This window comes from Canis lupus, chromosome X (assembly GCF_011100685.1).
Source record: "Canis lupus familiaris isolate Mischka breed German Shepherd chromosome X, alternate assembly UU_Cfam_GSD_1.0, whole genome shotgun sequence".
Classification (NCBI taxonomy): domain Eukaryota; kingdom Metazoa; phylum Chordata; class Mammalia; order Carnivora; family Canidae; genus Canis; species Canis lupus.
In genome coordinates, this window is record NC_049260.1 from 57703072 (window position 1) to 57717065 (window position 13994).

General features: G+C 36.5%; 1 long non-coding RNA gene across 17 annotated transcripts in view; it reads right to left on the minus strand.

The window, feature by feature from the left end:
• Window positions 1-13994, minus strand: part of LOC102157078 — a 97084-nt gene that overhangs the window by 58443 nt on the left and 24647 nt on the right. Inside the window, exon 1 of one of the 17 annotated variants that reach the window (XR_005386363.1) lies at window positions 13558-13576. The exons of the other annotated variants lie outside the window; for them this stretch is intronic. This is a non-coding gene — a long non-coding RNA (uncharacterized LOC102157078). Of the gene's footprint in view, window positions 1-13557; window positions 13577-13994 lie in introns of those variants that run through there. 17 annotated transcript variants of the gene reach the window in all.

Below are 13994 nucleotides of genomic sequence, written 5' to 3' on the forward strand. Positions count from 1 at the left end.
GTTTTTTAACATTTTTTTTCATGGTTGTTCATGAAAAAGAGAGGAAAAATCTCAAATAAATATGACCAGGAATAAGAGAGGAGACATTACCAACCTTATAGGAATAAAAGAATCACAAGGAAATACTATATAAAAGTGTATGCCAATTAGATATCTTAGATGAAATGGGCACATTCCTTGAAAGACACAAACAACTGAATCTGACTCAAGAAGAAAAATCTAAATAGACTATAAAAATACATTAGATAATCAATCCATAAAAGTCCCCAAAAGAAGAGTCCTTGAACAGATGGCTTTAATGGTAAATTCAGTGAAACGTTTAAAGATTTAATACCAATCCCTTGCTTAAAGTTCAAAAAAATTTTGAGAAGGAAACTTTTCAACTCATTCTATGAGGTCAGTATTAGTCTGATACCAAAGCCAAAGATAAAATGAGAAAACTACAGAGCAAGCTACCTTTTGAGTACAGATTTCCAAAAACGTCCAGTATAACACTAGCACACTAGATCTAGAAACGAAAATGATTATATACCATGACCAAGTCAGATTTACCTCAGTAAAGCAAAGTTGGTTTAATATCTGAAAATCAATGAATCAAATACACTGTAGTTACAGAATAAAGAGGAAATCTCATGATCATATCAACAAATGTAGAAAAAAAGCATTTGATAAATTTCATGACAACCACTCTTGATTTAAAAAATGAAAACCTCAGCAAACAACAGAAGGGAACTTTCTATACTTGACAAAGGACATCTACAAAAAACGTATAGCCATCATTGTGATTTATGGGAGAAAGTAAGTGTATTTCCACCAAGACCAGGAAGACTGCTCTTGCCAATACTGTACAGGAGATTTTTAGCCAGAGTAATTAGGCAGAAAAAAGAAATAAAACTCAATGAGATTAGAAAGAAAGAAGTACAATGATCTGTATTTGTAGGGGATATAATCTTATACATAAAAATCCTAAGGAATCTACCAAAAAAACCATACCCCACCTAATATTAAAACTATTAGAATAAAAAGAAGCAACTCTAAGCAGTTCAAAAAGCTTAGAATACACAATATCAATTAAAAATATTTTTACTTCTATATACTAGCAATGAACAATCAAAATGAAATGAGAACAATTCTATTTTCAATATCATAAGAAAAGCAGAACATTTAGAATACTTTTTTAAAACAGAAATGCAATACTTCTTATCCTAAATATTACAATGTTAAAGAAATTAAAGACTAAATGAATGGAAAGATATCCCATATTAACAGACTGAGAGAGTTAACATGGCAATATTCCACAAAGCAATCTACAAGTTTAACACGACCTTCATCAAGATTCCAGATATTTTATAGCAAGTGACAAAATGATCCTAAAATTCATATGGAAACTCAGCATCCAATAATCATGAACCAAGTTGGAGGATTCATATTTCCAGATTTCAAAATTTACTACAAAACTAAAATAATCAAAACTGTGTGATCTGGGTATAAGGATATAGAGACAAATGAAAAAGAACTTACAGGCCCAAAATAAACCCCTGAATTTCGAATCAATGAATTTTCAATACAGGTGTCAAGATAATTCAATAGGATAGTCTTTTCAATTAGTGGTGGTAGGACAATTAAATATCTACATGCTAAAGGATAAAGTTGTACTTCTACCTCACACCACATATAAAAATAAATGCCAAATGGATTAGACTTCAATGTAAGATAATGGTTTGTTTCTTTGTTATGACACCAAAATCAAAAGCGACCAAAAAATAGGTAAAATGGATTTCATCAATATTAAAAATTTACATTCTGTAAACAAAGTTAAAAGACAACATAGAAAATGGGGGAAAATATTTGCAAATCACATACCCAGTAGGAGTCTATTATCCAGTTATATAAAGAATTCTCACAACAATGAACAAAAAGACCTATAACCCAATTCTAATGAACAAAGTATTTGAATAAACATTTCTGCAAAGAAATACAAATGGCCAATAAGCAGATAAAAAGTTGCTCAACACAGAAATACTAGTCAAAACCACAAAGAGATACTTCACATCCACTAGGGTGGCTATTATAAAAGAAAGTAACAAGGGAGAAGGGAGTAAGTTGAAATCCTCATACACTGCTGGTGATATTGTAAAATGGTGCAGCCACTTTAATAAGGTTTGTCAAAATTACAACATTAAAACAGAGTTGCCATATTACAAAGAAATTCCACTGCTAAGTGTATGTATACCAAGGGAAATGAAAATATGTCCACATAAAAACTTGTATGTGAATGTTTACAGTGCTATTTATAACAGACAAAAGGTGGAAACCCAAATGTCCTTCAACAGATGAATAAATGAAATGACGTTAAATCCATAAAGTAGAATTTATTCAGACATAAAACGGATGAAGTATGAATATATATATACTATAATATGGATAAACCACCAAAACATGCTAAATGATAGAAGCCAGACATAAAGGCCATATATTCCATTCAAATGAATGTCTAGAATAGACCAATCCATAGGGACAGAAGTTAGATTAGTGGTTGCAGAGATTGTGAAAGAAGAAAATGAGGAATTACCACTAATGGGGCTTCTTTCTGAGGTGATAAAAATGTTTTACAGTAATATAGAAATGATGATTGCAACAATTCTGTGAATATACTAAAAGCCACTGAAATGTGGAGAGTAATCTCATAGTATATGAATTATGTCACAATAATAATAATAATTCTTTACAAGAAGTTAGTTGCCATATTCAGTCACACTGATTAGCAGGGTTGCTAAGATAGACATTTAATCTTATTACAAAATTGAGAGGACACTTGTTAGCTATAACTCCATTGACTGGTTGCCTCCAAATAGTGGTTACCAGTATCCTGGCCATGAGTGAAAGTAAAGTATTAAGCATCAAACTGCCCGGTAATAGGCATAACATGTAAACATGTAAGCAAAGATTAGAGATAAATACCACATGGAGATCAGCCCTATCATTGAAATGTTTTCATCCACTAGGAGATGTAAGTTTTCCATGACAGTTTTCCATGATTTAAGTTTTAACATCATGAAGTCAAAAGATGATCCCATATTATAATTGGGCTAAATAACAATCTAGTAGTGAAGTAGCAGAGTCAAGACTTGACAAAGAACAGTCACTAAAAGAACCTCAAAAACAGAAGGTATGCCTACATTTGACCACAGGTGGTAAAAAGAAAAATCTCAGCAGGATCATATCTATAATACAGAGGAACTGCTGAATCAATAACTAGACAGCATATATTTCTGGCAGATAGGAAAATATGACAACTCACAACCAAACAAGACAACAGAATACCAAAATCTTCTTAATGTGGAAAAACTCTGAGACTTACCAAATATATTTGAATCATCTTGGTGACTATGGTTTAGATTAATACTATTCAACAAATGATGGCTCACCATGATAAAATTCTGGGTACATTTTTTGATTAAGTGAACAATGGCAGCAGTATTAACAACTTACGGACCTATGGTTTCATAAAACGGCAAATAACAGTACTTCCAGAACCACTCAACCCATAGGTGGCAGATCCTACCTAATACTTAATGTTTTACTAATAGACAAAATCCCAGGCAGTCAACTGAAGGGGCAAAGGGCAGCTAAATAGTTAATACTGTTAGAATAGCAACACTGAACTAAAGGTAAACCATGAACAGTTATATACATGACACATTATAATGTGCTGAGCAACATAGGTGACAACATTAAAGCACAATAATTTGCAGCAAATTCTTTAAAAGCCTCATTGTATTGGTATAGAATTGAGGGATTCTAAGGAAATGCAACTGGAAAATACCCTGAAAAGTTGACATGTAATGCCACCCATAGAGAGACAAGGCAGAGTGGACCATGAGAACTCCATAAAGCCACACTGCTATTTGTAAGTCTTGAGACAACATCGTCAAATAAAGGAAAGAGGACTGAAGTCATAGTATAGGACATTAGTAATACGAGTTAGTGTAAATACATAAATATGTAAAAGTATAGCTATCTAGGTTTTTTATATATCTATCATAGTGTCTGATGAGAATGCCAAATTTCCCACAGAATACTGGTATCTGATAGCAAAACTCTGTATTATTGCACTATAAAATCCAGTTAATGTCTCAATATTTTGAAAATGGGTGTCCAATCTGTAACCTTATTGGGTAACATGACTGTACTATTTGCCCAGGATGGAAACAGCCCAACTAGGTAATAGGTTTTCTAAGTAAAATTAAACACTGCACCTAAAAATATAGTGACTGGTGTATTGCTATGTGTTTATATGTATATGAATGAAAAATCAAAAGCCCTTAAGATCCAACAGTCTTTTTTTAAGAAGCAGCAAATTTTTACTAAAATTTTACTAGGAAAAAAATGTTTACTAGGTCTAAACTTTGGAACAGAGCTGTGCACTAGAAATTTCCAAAGGACAAGGTCACAATTACATACAAAATATTTATTTGCTTCTCATTTGTCCACAAAGACACCAAAACTGGAAATTCATTACAACCATATACATGGCAAGATAATTATTTGCTGAGTTTAGCTGCTGACCAGGTGTTAAATCCTGTCTGAAGAACGAATTAAGCTAGAAAAATAAAAGCCACACCATGTCTGAGATGGGCATCCTATTTCAGGACAGCAATTCTCCAGAGGTGGCTGTTGGCAATACAACAAAGGAGTGTCTACAAGAGCATACTTAGGAAGGACAGATGGATAATCAGAAAAGAGGCATGGCAGCAGCACACTTTCAAGAAAACAAAATGTTCCAAAAGCATTTATTAAAAAATTGCTAGGCTTAGTTGCACTACCAATGTAGGGAATTGGCTATAAAATCTTAACTTTATGAAAATTTAAGTAATATGTCTTAGGCAGGAGAATGCTTGAAAGGAACAATGGCTACTAATAGTAAGAGATGTTAGGCAATTCTAATTTCTTATTAGTATTGAGGTGTGATGGGAGGTACTTCACAATATGCCGAGGGGTCCTAGAAAGAACCATTGTATGTATGGGTCCCAGACTACTGGGAGACCTACCTTTTTTAAAAAAAATAGATTTTATTTTTTTAAAGATTTATTTATTCATGAGAGACACACACACACACACACACACACACAGAGAGAGAGAGAGAGAGAGAGAGAGAGAGAGGCAGAGACATAGGCAAAGGGAGAAGCAGGCTCACCATGGGAAGCCCAATATGGGACTTGATCCCAGGACTCTGGGATCACGCCCTGAACCAAAGGCAGATGCTCAACCACTGAACCTTCTAGGCGCCACTAAAAAAATAGATTAAAAAAAAAAGATTTTTACTTACTTGAGAGAGAGAGCAAGAGAACTTATAGGGGGGAGAGGGAGAAGCAGACTCCCCGCTGAGGAGGGAGCCTGTGGAGGGGCTTGATTCCAAAACTCTGAGATCATGACCTGAGCCAAAAGCAGACATTCAACTGACTGAGCCATCCAGGCACCCCAACCTATGTGTTCGGATTCACATACTCTAGTAAAAAATAGGAAGGGAGCAATGAAGGTAAACTAACCTTAATTTCTGAGCATGAAATCTTCAGGCACAGCATGGGGGGGGGCTTCTTTTAATCATTAAAATGGCCAAGTAGCGGAAGTGTATTCATGAATCCCACCCACACTCCAAGGACATGGTAAAAAAATATATATTCCTCCCTTCTTGCGGAAAGCTTGCCCAGTTTATAGTTAACCCATGCATAAAACCAGATGCTTTTCATTTAAAAATGCCTGTTTTTTCCTTCTCTATTTTGTGGAGTCTAAAACTGACAACTCAGAAGCTGGTTTTATTCCCATCTCTGCCACTATCACTTTTAAAGCTTAAAATAAACCAAATCTTTTTGACAGGTAATTGATGGCGAGATGTGAGCCAGGAAATGAAAGGGAACCTTTCAGGGCCCTTTTAAAAGCCAAGCACAGTAAAAGTACCTCATCCAAGGGGCAGACAACTCAATATAGGGAAGGTAAAAGTGAACTGGCCATTCTGGCTGGCAGTTATCAAAAATTACCTTTACCAATGTTTGTGGGCATTAAAAAGCATTTTGGGCTAAGTGTACCACAAACAAAAGGCACCAGGCTTATCCTTCCTCCCGATGAAAGCAGGGCTAGTTTTTGTTCATTTTATTGCAAAACTGTTCTGGATTATTCTTGAGGTCATTGCCCACAACATCCTGCTGGCTAAAAGCCACCTCACTACATTCTTTAAGATTTTATTATTTATTTATGAGAGACACAGAGAGAGGCAGAGACATAGGCAGAGAAAGGAAAAGCAGGCTCCATGTAGGAGCCCAATGTGGGACTTGATCCTAGAACCCCGGGATCACATCCTGAGCCAAAGGCAGACGCTCAACCACTGAGCCACCCAGGCGTCCCCCTCACTACATTCTTTACCACATGCTCTCATTCTAAAATAAGCTATGGGATTTCTTAAATCTTTTATTTTGGAATTTTATCCAAGATCTCCTTACACACTGCACTACTGCACTTAGTTAAAAGGCACTAGGGTAGTGAGTCCCTGAGATGAACACCAAGCGTTCAGTAAAGCAGCATCTATCTGGACAACCTTCTGGTCCTGATAAGTAGAAGCCAGTCAAAGTACAGCTAAGCCAAGGACATCCATTCCAAAAGACAGTTGGAATTTCATCAATATATAAGAGAACCCTTAGAAGACCTAGGGCCTTGTTTACATAGTATACCACTCCCAAGGGAACAAACATTGGGTGGTGGTTCCCACTACCTTGTAGAGGCATTCTTATCTTTGAAGAATACTGGCTTCCTATCTCAGGTAAATACAGTTTCAGCTTCAATTCAAACTTCTTAGTAAGTTTACTTCTCTTAACCTTATCCTCCAGTATAAACCATAGGAACTAAGAAGTGCTTAAAGTCAAGTTACTGAAGCAGATGGCCCACAATCTAATGTCTGTAGTTCTATTTGTTGCTTAAATATCCTGTAAGATTTTTTGAAGCATGAGAAGTCCACAAAAAAATGTTAAGATCTTACCACACCGAATTCCCCATTGTAGTCCTCGACTCCTCTCCCATCAACCTCCAAATTCAACACTGTGGTAGGACACAGCCTGGCCCATCAATCTCATAACGCACAAGACAGGGAAAGGGAAGCGAGGATGCTCAGATATAATGGAGGATTCTCAAGTTGGGACTTGACTATTCCAAGATGATGGTCCACAAACTTTTCAAAATACTGAGAAGTTTTGGAGTTATAAACTGTGATGTGGCAAAGGAATAGTTTTTTTCATAGTCACTGCTCACAACTACAGTGTCTACTAGATAGAGCTGGGTAACAGAGCTGCAACCATCTCTGACTTTGGGGGCACATATTAGGTGACAAAAACCTGTGCCCCGATTCCTACAGGATATGCACCCTTTCTTCCATGCTGCCCCAAACATCTCTGCTGCTCCCCATCACACTGATCTCTGCTGCTCCCCATCCCACAGGAAACCACTTCTCCCCTACTACTCGAGGGGCCTAAGTGACCACCAGAAGTGGTTCCTGTCCCAGTCCTTGGATTCACCCAGTTACAGAACATCACTGACCCACAAATAACATAGAACCATTAAGGAGACAGAGGTGAAGCTGGGCCTTGACAAGGAAATGGGGTGATGTGAAGATGGCTGCTGGGATCACATTTCTTCTTGGACTCTGATGCTTGATTTCTTTAGAACACTGCCTCTCTTCTTTGAAACAAGATCCATCTGGATCCTCCATCCCCTCCTCTTCTTTCCCTCTTGTCTCAAACCCTCAGGCCCTCACCCCTAGGCATCTTTCCTACCCAGTAACTCAAATAAAAAGTCCTAATAGCATCAACCTGCATGACTGGAAATGTTGACCAGCTATTCACTATGCCACATTTACTCCCTATTTCCCTCCTGTTTTTTATTAGATGGGAAGCCAAGATTCTAAAAACCCCTTAAACATCAAAAGCAAAAATACTGGAAGGGCTCACATGGTTTGCTTCAGTTTTTAACTGAGCCCAAGGAAGGCTGGACAAGCTACCCCAAACCTCAGCGTTCACACATAAAAACTGCTGAGGCCTAATCACGCAATCATCTATTTAGATGTAATACTCTATAGACTATGGACTTGTATTCCTTCTCTCAAACTGCACACCTCTACCTTGAGGCTTGGGAGAAGCACTGTCCAAACCAAAACAGCTCTGGTAGTGACAGTGACCTAAAAGGACTTTGGACCAATTTCAATCATCTTCTGATATGTACACCTATCCTATAAACTCCTCTGACTGTAACTATTACACTGGCCCAGCATTTACACTTAAAAAAAAGAAAAGCCAATTCTTGGGTCGCCTTGGTGGCTCAGTCTGGTTAAGCGTCTAAGCTCTTGATTTTGGCTCAGGTCATGATCTCAGGGTTGTGGGATTGAGCCCTGTTTTGGGTTCTATGCTCACCGGGGAGTCTACTTGAGATTCTCTCTCTCCCCCACACTCGCTTGCTCTAAAATAAATAAGTATATATATTTTTAAAAGGCAATTCTTAAAAAGAGTTACTGATCTTCCTAGGAGCACAGTCACCACCAGATACTGAAAAGGACCTTTTTTTTTTTTTTAACTCACAACTGAAGCATCATTTTTAAAAAAGAGAGCCTACAAGAACAGAGACTTTGAGGCCAAAGTGCCTGACTGTGACATTTGGGGGCAATGTTACTAAGTGTAACTGACCTCAATTACCTTATATGAAAAAATAGGAGATAATTATTAGAATGTACTCCTGAGCATTAAAACTGAGTGAATGACACATACAACAGTGTGTAACACTTATCACGTGTGCTCAGTTAAAGTGAACTATTGTTACCAAAAGACTACTATAGAAAAAGAATACTGCATAAAATGGAATGCTGCTGGGATCCCTGGGTGGCTCAGTGGTTTGACGCCTGCCTTCGGCCCAGGGCATGATCCTGGAGTCCCGGGATTGAGTCCTGCATCAGGCTCCCTGCATGGAGCCTGCTTCTCCCTCTGCCTGTATCTCTGCCTCCCTCTCTCTCTGTATCTCTCATGAATAAATAATACAATAAAATCTTTTTAAAAAATGGAATGCTGCCTTTCTGAAATAGAACAAATAGATAAGAAGTAATTAAGAAGTACTGAAATGAGAAAAAAACAGTTGAATTTGGTAGGAAGTGCTGGAAAAACTAACTAAAAGGGTAAAATAATCTTATGATCATTAGAAGCATATCATTCTGTGAAAGAGAAAGGAACAGGGGCAGCCTGGGTGGCTTAGCGGTTTAGAACCGCCTTCAGCCCAGGGCCTGATCCTGGAGACATGGGATCGAGTCCCACGTCAGGCTCCCTGGATGGAGCCTGCTTCTCCCTCTGCCTGTGTCTGCCTCTCTCTCTCTATCATGAATAAATAAGATCCTTAAAAAAAAACAAAACCCTGGCAGAATTGACACAAAATAGAATAATGAAAAAGGTCAAGATGGAGCCTATTTTAGTAAATTGCTGAAGTGAGGAAGTCAGGGATCACAATGCATAGTCATTATTGTGTAGAACCAAGAAATTTGGAATATACGAAATTGCATCACAAATGAATCTAAATATGGACAGGCAGCAAATGGCCACAGCTATTAGTGACATTTATAATACTTATAAATCAAAATAATTCCATAACTGTCACAGGAAAAGAGTTAACGACAGAAACCAGTGAGCCCCAAAGGAGACTCAAATTATGAGAATTTAGTATTTAACATATATAATTTTATTTACTTTTTTTAACATATAATTTTAAATGAGTAAGCAAAGGATAGGTTTTCAATACATAGTACTGGATAAATGGCTGGCCCTTTAAAATCAAATGTGAGATTATATGATGACTGACATCAAAATATGATACAAATGCAGCAGTAATTTTAATTAAACCATAAAAATACTAAAAAGAAGTTCAACTTGTAGAGCTACTCATATGATGGGTTTTCCTTTGACCTACAATGTCCTATATTATATTCACAGATTTCCTAAAACTGAACCATCCTTGCACTGCTGGCATGAATATCACTTTCCTGTATACTACTCATGAATTTGCTTGTGGATTCTTCTCACCAAATTTATATTTGGGTTCTTTGCTTGTATATCACTACCAGAAGTTGGTCTACAGATTTATTTTTCAGTTTTTATCAGGCTATTTTTCTACAATATGCTGACTTTATAACGACTATTGACTTATACATGCAGAGACTATCTCTGAAATTAGTAACAATACTTGTATCTGGAAAGAAGGAAGATTGAGAAAAAAAAAAGAAGATTGAGGACTAGAAAACCAGAGGTGGAAAGGAAACTTTTAACTATATTAACTCTAGTGCAAATTTAATTTTTTTTTGCAAATTTAATTTTATATTATTTACCATGTGCATGTACTATTGTTTTTGAAAACACTAATAATGTATGAGAGTACAACTGGAACATTTCAAAGGATATCCAGCAACCTAATGAATCAAATTATTAAAACTACATACTCTTTACTCATAAATCATGATATAGAATTACTAGTGCAACTACCCAAAAACAACTATATAAGATATGTAAAAATATAAATGTGCAACACATTGTTTGCATTTAAGGGATGATACACATAGTATCATATATATATATGTATGATACTAATATATATGATACCTATATATATGTATTATAGCCATATTAATGTTTATTCAACATTTAATGAGCATCTACTACATGCTGGGCAGTTTTAAGAGTGAGAATCACAACATTCTAAAAGGACAAAAATCCTCTGTCTACAAATGCACAAATCCTTGTATATATCATCAAGAAGCTTATATATCAGCAACAGCAACCAAATAGCCACTAGGTTACCAAATCAATCAGGTGTTCTACAAAAATACACCAAACATGGCAGGCCACCTTATATAATTCCAACCTAACCAGTCTCGAGTGTTAATGCTTAGTAGACTTCTACAAATTCTAAAATACCTTTGACCTCCAGGACTCTGGTAGAAATTCATTGGTTTTAAGAGATTCATATGACCTATTGAAAGTGGTGAAGTCTATAGCTTACATTACAACGATGTAATTTCAGATTCAGGCTATAATGCTTAGATAATATAACAATTATTCGATCCCAGGTACTGACAGACATATCATGTAGTCTCTTAATTAGAAAATAATCCCAAAGTATCAAATTACCAATTAAAGATCAGTCCCTAAAATTACTACTTGACCCCTTGGGATCTTTATTTGGCCTAATGTCAGAGGGACCATTCTGGGTCAAAGAAATGCCCAAGCAGAACTTAAGTCAGACACTTAACATTACTTCAACAGGTTTTTAAATTTCTACAAAATGAAAATAATCTGGAAATTACTCCAGGTTACCAAAGTACCATGACTCCGAGAGAAAGGAATGGATGATGACCAACAACAGCTTAACATGAAATAAAAATGGACAAAATTTTATCTAGGGACATCACGAAGGCTTCACTTACGATAGGACATGATTGCTTATGCAAAATTACAGTAATTTTAGCAGAACACCTAATGTACAAAATCAGGTCTTCTGGAACCTCTAAAAGTTGAAATATATATATAGTGCAAAGTCCATTGTGACAATACCAGAAGTTCTTCAGAGAATAATAAGATCTACCAATGTTAGCCTGCTTAGCTGTTTCCAAAGTGGGATTCTACCTTAGTATGTCACTTTGGTAAAAATTCCCGAGATACAACGTTACAAAGTCTTCCTGTCCTTTCTACCTTGGCTTTATATCTTCTATACTGTTAGGCAACCTTCCTACATACCTTACACTTAACTCTATTATACTTCCCCTAGCTTACTGAACTCTGAGAAAACTTAGAAATTACTACATGCACAGGTGTATGTCCAGTAGCCATGGCATGGGAGGCACTGAATTTATACAAGTTGAACAAAAAGCTAGTCAAGTAAATGAGAGACCATACCTACAATTAAAAAAAAAAACACATATTAGGGACACCTGGGTGGCTCAGTGGTTGGGCATCTGCCTTCAGCTCAGGGTATGGTCCCGGGATCCAGGATCAAGTCCCACACATCAGGCTCCCTGCGGGAGGCCTGCTTCTCCCTCTGCCTGTGTCTCTGCTTCTCTCTTTCTGTGTCTCTAATGAATAAATGAATCAATCTTTAAAAAAAACCAACACATATTAAAGACCAGTAGGTAAAAGAAATCAATAGGTCAGTGAATACAATCCACTTAGAAATATACACAAATATATGAAAGTTAGAGCAAAAATTAAAGGTGTATTTTGTCACTGGAAACTTCTAAACGTATCAATTCTGCTACCTTCCCCCTCCAAAAAATTATATATAGAAAATCCTTGCCATTATCCTTGGATGCACCCACCCCATTCCCCCAGCAGCAACAGGTAACCACTTTTATATAATCTGTTTTTTTCAAACATAAGCATGTATATTTCACTAGTTTCACTTAAAGACATTCCAGTGCCAGACTGCTTCCTCATTCATTTTTACCTAGTATTCCACTGTGTTAATGTACTAGTTTATCTAGTCCCACATGGATGGGCCCCTGGATTGTTTCCAATCTTTTGCTATTATAAAACATTCTTTAATGTTACACAGGCAATTTGTTTCACATTTTCAGATATGTAGGATAATTTCTAGAAGAGGGGCAACTACAATTTTGATAAATATCTCCGGACGTGCCCTCTATAAGAATTATACAATTTTGCTCTACAACAAACATTCCATGAATGCCATTTTTCCCATAATTCCTTCCAATAAAGTTCTCAAATGTTAAATTTCTTTAGTTTTATTTTACATTCCTCTTATGAGATTGAACTTTCTTTCATAGGTTTCATTGTCGTTTGTTTTTCTATGCATTGTCTGTTCAGGCTCATTGTTCATTTTAAACTATGGTTTCGCAAGTATGACTTGGTCTTGGCATTTAGAATTTGCTTCTAAAAATACATCCAGGGGCTCCTGGATGGTTCAGTCAATTAAGCATCTGCCTTTGGGTCAGGTCATGATCCCAGAGTCCTGGAATCAAGCCCCGTATCAGGCTCCCTGCTTGGCCAGGAGTCTGCTTCTCCCTCTCCTTCTACCCCTTGTCCCTGCATCTGCTCTCTCTCTCAAATAAAATCTTAAAAAAAATACAAAGTCAAACACGTAATATTTCCAAGTTGATTAAATTTTATGTCATGACATTTATCAATCCTTTATATTAAGAATTTTGCTTTTGGTATTATGAAATGATGGACAACCTTAATATCCTTAATATTTTAGGTACTCTTTAAAGAATAATATTTTAATGTTGTTTTAGAAGTGATTTCCATTGTAATAAGCCTGTCTTCACTTGGCTTCTATGGGAAGTTTCTGTCTCCCGAGCCCAAGACTAGTATTCCCAATTCCTGGCTGACTAGCCTAGGAGAAAGGGTCACAATGAAAGGCTTACAACTGATAAGCACTCAAGTTTTAATATGCATAGCCAAGTAAGAACTAGAACTGGATCTACTTGGTGAGGAAGATAAATCATGAATAAGCATTCTGGATACTAACCCTTCATTGGATACGCCATTGGCAAATTAATCTTCTCCCATTCAGTGGGTTGTCTTTTAGTTTTGTTGTTTCCTTTGCTGTGCAGAGGCTTTTTATTGTGATGCAGTCTCAATCATTTATTTTTGCTTTTGTTTTCCTTGTCCAGGAGACCTATCTAGAAAAATGTTGCTATGGCCAATGTCAGAGAAATTACTGCTTGAGCTCTATTCCAGGATTTTTATGGTTTGAGGTTTCACATTTAGGGCCTTAATCCAGTTGAGTTTATTTTGTGTATGGTGTAAGAAAGTGGTCCAGTTTCATTCTTTTGCATGTAGCTGTCCAGTTTTCCCAGCACCATTTGTTGAAGAGACTATCTTTTCCCCATTGTATATTCTTGCCTATTTTGTTGAAAATTAATTGACCATATAATCATGGGTTTGTTTCTGGGCTTTATATCC